The sequence below is a fragment of the Grammomys surdaster genome, unplaced genomic scaffold (genome assembly GCF_004785775.1).
Source record: "Grammomys surdaster isolate TR1022 unplaced genomic scaffold, NIH_TR_1.0 188, whole genome shotgun sequence".
NCBI lineage: Eukaryota > Metazoa > Chordata > Mammalia > Rodentia > Muridae > Grammomys > Grammomys surdaster.
In genome coordinates this window covers 1,126,008-1,132,486 of record NW_021604633.1, presented here as the reverse complement: position 1 = coordinate 1,132,486, position 6,479 = coordinate 1,126,008, and the positions used below count along the sequence as shown (strand labels likewise).

The following is a 6,479-nucleotide window of genomic DNA, read 5'->3' as shown; positions in this document are numbered from 1 at the left end:
TGCCTGTAATGTGTAACATCATCCTTGTGTTCAGTCCAACTTACCATCTCCTTTTAGGTCCAAGTCAAGTCACACTGCCCCCGTGAAGCCTTCCTTGGCAGCCTGAGCCACTAATGGCCTGGCAGTCCTGATAAATAAGGACTCTGGGGCAGATGGCATGCACATTCAGCCCAGGCTGCAGAAGAGTTGATGGGAAAACTTTAAAGTGAACAGAGAAAGGAGGCTCAGACCTCACCTCCAGTGGTTTCGATTTAATTGGTCTCAGGTAGAACATAAGATGCTTTTCTTTGTCTTTGTTTTTATATTTATTTCATACTCTCTGTGTCTCTAGCTTTCCAGAGTGGAAGAATATTGAGATGGCTAACTTGTTCATGGGTATATTTGTCTTAATCAGATTGTAATTATCTGCAAAGCAAAAGAGGAGAGAAAGGGGGCTTTATCTTTATATTTTACACACAAATGACTGATAAACAGTCTTCCAAATAACAGATATTCCATAATGTTCCTAGCAGTCGAGTCTTTTATTCTGAGACTGGCCAGTGAGCCAAGGTTCTATGTGAGCTGTGGGTTGATGCTCTGTAACCTCCTGCCCACATCTCTTATTTACACCAGCTGTTTAGAATTGCTCGTGTATGAAGTGGCCCAGTGACAGGAAAGAGTCATACTACCCATACCTCATAGAGTTTCCATTTGCAGTTCAGATGATCCTAGCCAAGGCATTCTTAAATGAGCATGCGTGGAAGGAAGAAAGGGTTCAGGGCTCTGCAAGGGATCATGCTCTTTGCAAGCAGTGGTAGGAGATTTGTTCCCTCTTTCAGCTATTAGGTTAGGTCCCAGGAATCAATTCTAAAGACAGACATGAAATGCCTCATAAAATACGGATGCATATATATTTTATTGTGATATTTCCCATAATAACAGAAATGTAATAAGTAAAACACTCAATTCTGTGTTCTGAAATAGTATGGACAGTCATTTTAATATGATTTCTTAAATGTTCACTGCAGCAGAGCATAGATTCAGTTGACTATATAATAATGAGCTCACTCATTAATTCATTCAAATATGTATCCCTGAAGTCCAGTGTGTACAAAGCACCAAGGCACTGCATATACACTTGCCTACAAACTGTACCAGACTGTGATTTAAAGACACCTTAATTTTTTTAGTCATCTATTTTTAGTAGATTTGATAAAGAGCCAGTTAGATTTCTGCATATATTTTCCATTTACTTTACAAATTTCACAGTGGTTTAAAGTTGTTTTTTTTTTAATTTTCTTCCCTTATACTTTTTGGATAGCAAAATTTGCATATATCGCTACTATTTAATATATTTTGTTGGTAAAATTGGATAGCTTACCCATAAAAAAGGGCTAGAAGTCAGTATTACCCTCAGTTTTCTATCTTGAGCAACTAGCTGTATGTTGAAGATATTTACTGAGGTGGAAAGCCTACATATAAGAGGTCTTGGGCTCAATGTTAGACACTTATAATTTGAGATAGAGGTAAGACACCTAAACTGAAATACCAAGGAGGTAGTTGGCCTTGTGAGTATGTGGAGGGAATGCACACTGGAGTCATGTCTAGAACTGTACTGAAAAAAACCAGGAGCTTGGCCATTTGAGATTCCTCTATCAAGAATTCTCTGTTTAGCTCTGTACCCCATTTTTAATTGGTTAGTTGGGTTGTTGGTGTCTAACTTCTTGAGTTCTTTATATATTTTCGATATTAGCCCTCTGTTGAATTATAGGGTTGATGAACATTTTCCCCATTCTGTAGAATGTTGTTTTCTCTTCTTTTCTTTTCTTTTTTTTTTTCCAGAGCTGAGGACTGAACCAGGGACTTGCGCTTGCTAGGCAAGCACTCTACCACTGAGCTAAACCCCCAACCCCTGTTTTTTCTTATTGATGGTGTCCTTTGTCTTACAGATGCTTTTTAGTATCATGAAATCCTATTTATTAATTGTTGATTTTAGTACCTAAGCTATTGGTGTTCTGTTCAGAAAGTTGTCTCCTGTACCAATCCACTCAAGGCCATTCCCCACTTTCTCTCCTATTAGATTTAGTAAATCTGGTTTTATGTTGAGGGCTTTGATCTACTTGAACTTGACTCTTGTGCAAGGTAATAAATATGGATCTATTTGCATTCTTCTACATGCAGACATCCAGTTAAACTGGCACCATTTGCTGAAGACCCTTTCATTTTTCCATTATATGGTTTTGGCTTCTTTGTCAAAAATCAAGTGTCCATAGGTATGTGGCTTTATTTCTGGGTCTTTGATTCAATTGCATTGATCGACCTGTCTGCTTCTATACCAGTACTATTCAGATTTAATCACATTGCACTGTATAATCAGGGATGGTGATTCCTCCAGAAGTTCTTTTATTCTTTAGGATTGTGTTAGCTATCCTGGTTTTTTTGTTGTTTTTCCATATGAAGTTGAGAATTGTTCTTTCAAAGACTATGAAGAATTATGTTGGAATTCTGATGGGAATTGCATTGATTCTTTAGATTGCTTTTGGTTAGATGGCCATCTCTACTATGTTAATCCTACCAATCCATGAGTATGGGAATCTTCTCATCTTCTGATAATATCTTCAATTTGTTTCTTCAGAAACTTGAAGTTTTTGTCATACATGTCTTTCACTTGCTTGGTTAGAATTATACCAAAATATTTTATATTATTTGTAGCTATTGTGAAGGATGTTGTTTTCCTGATTTTTTTCTCTGCCCATTTATTGTTTATATAAAGGATGGCTACTGATTTTTTATTTTGAATTAATTTGTATCCAGCCACTGTGTTAAAGGTATATATCAGCTGCAGGAGTTCTTTTGTAGAGTTTTTGGTGTGACTTATGTATATATCAATATTTTGATATCTATTTTTTTAATTTATATATCCTTGGTCTCCTTAAGTTGTCTTATTGCTCTAGTTAAAATTTCAAGTACTGTATTGAAGAGATATGGAGAGAGTGGCCAGCCTTGCCTTGTCCCTGATTTTAGTGGAATTGCTTTAAGTTCCTCTCCATTTAATTTGATGTTGGCTATTGGCTTGCTATATATTATTTTTATTATGTTAAGTGTATGCCTTGTATCCTTGATTTCTCTAAAACTTTTTAATGTGATTAGTGTTGGATTTTTGTCAAAGGCTTTTCAACATCTAATGATATGATCATGTGGGTTTTTTTCTTTCAGTTTGTTTATATGGTGAATTACATTGATGGATTTTCATATATTGAGCCACCCTTGCGTTGCTGGATGAAGTATACTCGATCATGGTAGACAATGTTTTTGATGTGTTATTGGATTCAGTTTGCAAGTATTTTATTGAATATTTTGCATCAATATTCATGCATGAAACACTTCAAGAAATGTACTGTCCTCAGTCACCACGGAAATGCAAATCAAGATAACTCTGAGATCCCATTTTATACCTATTAGAATGACTAAGATTGAAAACTCAAGAGACAGCACATGCTGGCGAGGATGTAGAACAAGGGTAATACTCCTCCATTGCTGGTGTAAGTACAAACTTATACAGCCACTCTGGAAATCAATTTGGTGTTTTCTCAGAAATTTAGGGATAGTTCTACCACAAGAACCACTCCTAGACATATACCCAAAAGATGTTCCACCATGCCATAAGAATACTTGCTCCACTATGTTCATAGCAGCTTTATTTATAATAGCCAGAAACTGGAAACAACCCAGATACCCCTCAACCAAAGAATAGATAAACAAAATGTGGTTCATTTGCACAATGGAATACTACTGAACTACTAAAAACAAAGACATCATGAAATTTGCAGGCAAATGGATGGAACTAGAAAACATCATCCTGAGTAAGGTAACTCATACCCAAAAGGATGTGCATGGTATGTACTCAGTTATAAAGGGATACCAGCCTTAAATTATCAGATACCCAGGCTACAATCCACAGACCCAAAGAAGCTAAATAACAAGGAGGGCTCAAGGAGGGATGCTTGACTCTCACCCAAAAGGAGAAATAAAATAGTTATCAGAGGTGGATGGAGGGAGGTATCTTGGTGCAAGAGGGTATAGGGAGGGGAAGAGGAATGGGGGCCAGATCAAGCATAGGGATAGCAAGAAAGGTCCAGAAGAGTGAATGGAAAGTGGTGGCAGGCATGAGTTGGAGGCATCTCTAGGACTTGCCAGAAACCTAGGATAGGGGAGGCATCAGTAATTCTTTAAGGGTGACTCTAGCTGAGACTTATAGCAGTGGCAAATATTGAGCCTGAAATAACCACCTTCTGTAGACAGGTAGGACTCCCAGTGAAGGATAAGAACACCAATCCATCCAAATAACCTTCAACTCTAAATTTGTGCCAGGACAATGATAGAGCAGCTACTGAGGGAATGGTCAACCAATGACTGGCCCAACCTGAGACCCACTGCATGAACCAATCCCTGACACTATTAATGATATGCTGTTATATTTACAGACAAGAGCCTAGCTTGTCTTCTGAGAGGCTCCACCCAGCAGGTGACTAAACAGATGCAGAGACCCTCAGCCACATATTAGACAGGTCTTGTGGAAGAGTTGGGCGAATGATTGAGTGATAAAGAAGGGATAGGGACTCCACAGGAAGACCAACAAAGCCAACTAACCTAGAACCTTGAGGGCTCCCAGAGACTGAACCACCAACCAAAGAGGCTTTGGTACCTAGCCTCCTCCCATCCCCCCCACCCTCACATATATGACACAGAAGTGTAGTTTGGTCTTCATGCAGGTCTCCCCACCCTGACAACTAGAGAGGGGTCTTTCCCTGACTATGTCGTCTGCCTGTGGATCCAAGTTCCCTAAATTGTCTGCCTTGTATGGCTTCAGTGGGAAAGGATGTGCCTAATCCTGCCAAGTCTTTATGTGTCAGGGTGGTTACTACCCAGACGGGTCCTTCCCATTCTCAGAGGAGAAGAGGAGGGGAATGGAGGAGGGGCTCTGTGAAGAGGGGACAGGGAGGTGGTGAGAGTGCTGTATACCACAATTGTAGAGTATGCAGCAGGAGCAATTTGATCAAAGACAAGAATTGTTCTGGCTTTTAATATCTGGGAGAATGGGGTAAAGTATAGTGAATGCTTCACTTATATGTCAATCTAAATGTTTTTGTCAAAGTATGTAGCCTTCATTTTGTCATTTTGTGCTTTTGCCTTTATGTTCTGATATCTGCACTAGAATGTAAGAAGTGAGTACCTCACTTACCTTTGTAACCACAATATTGACATCTGATAGCTGGACATACAACACTGGATAAAAGCTGCAGAAAGATACCACATGAAATATTCGTGAGGGAACTGGTAAGATGACTCAGCGGCTAAGGAATATAACAGAGGACCTAGGTTTGGTTCCTAGCACCCATGCTGAGTGGCTCACAACTACATAAACCTTCAAGAGCTTGCCCTCAATTAAAAGTAAAATTAAATTACAAGCAAATATGAGCCAGAAATATATACATTTTAATGTTTGACATATAAATTCTTACCCATAGCAATACAATTATCATTTGACACTAGAAAAATTACCAATGCACTTCATAACATTTTTGACAGAGTGATAAAATAAATATGATCCAATTGGTAGGAGAAGGAGAAACATTTCAGAAAAAAACTATTTAAAGAAGTATTGATAGTAATCAAGGAAGTCACTTTACTCTGGAAAAAAATGGTAACTATTCAAAATATAAATCAAATGTTAAGCTACATGGCAAAATTTTTAGAAGCATTTGCATTTTAATTTGGAGGCAGAAAACACTCTCTTATCTACCACTATCACACAATAGTCCTATCCAATGTGGTAAGAAAAGAAAGGGAAACTAAAATCTATTAGGATAGAGAATTACGGTAATTTCTAAATAAATTTATTTTACATATAAAATATGCTAAATAACACCCAAGTTGTTGCAATTAAAAAAGAAGTATAATTTTAGTTTAGATATTTGTCAATGGCTTAAACTTTATTCTTCAATTTGCAATTAATAACTCATTACAGTTTTTGGATTGGTTAGAAGTCAAAAGTCATTCAACTCTACTCATGAAGGCTCTTGCTAATTAAGATAGATTGAGTCGATAGTTAGCATTTCTTATTCTATGTTGAGTATATGGAGATTTATTATAGCATCCTCAGGACATTTAATAGAAAAAGAAGCAGAGGCAGGTTGGGGACTGCAGTGCAGTATGGATGGAAGTCCCATTCCAAACTAGCTAGGTTTCATTTCACTGGGCAAACAAGTCCAGTGAGGCCAGGTCATACAGAGAAGCTGAGTTGTACTGAGGGACAGACAGTCTCATGCTGGTGCATCCTGGAGGGTGAAGGTCTACCAAAGACCAGCTAGCATATATAGTGCTGGCTATACAGCCAGCATTAGTGTCACACAATGTGGTTAAGACTAGCTGCTCCCAAAGTTGAGGACTGAAAATTCTGCACAAAGGACCTGAACGATCAAGTCTATGAGTGGATTCTG

General features: G+C 38.1%; 1 long non-coding RNA gene across 1 annotated transcript; it reads right to left on the bottom strand.

Moving 5' to 3' along the window:
* Window positions 1–265: 265 nt before the first annotated feature.
* Window positions 266–5,267, bottom strand: LOC114622470. Its single transcript, XR_003711600.1, has 3 exons — window positions 5,222–5,267; window positions 675–846; window positions 266–405 (listed from the first exon to the last, which is right to left on the bottom strand). It is a non-coding gene; the product is annotated as an uncharacterized LOC114622470 (long non-coding RNA).
* Between the last annotated feature and the right edge of the window lie 1,212 nt (window positions 5,268–6,479).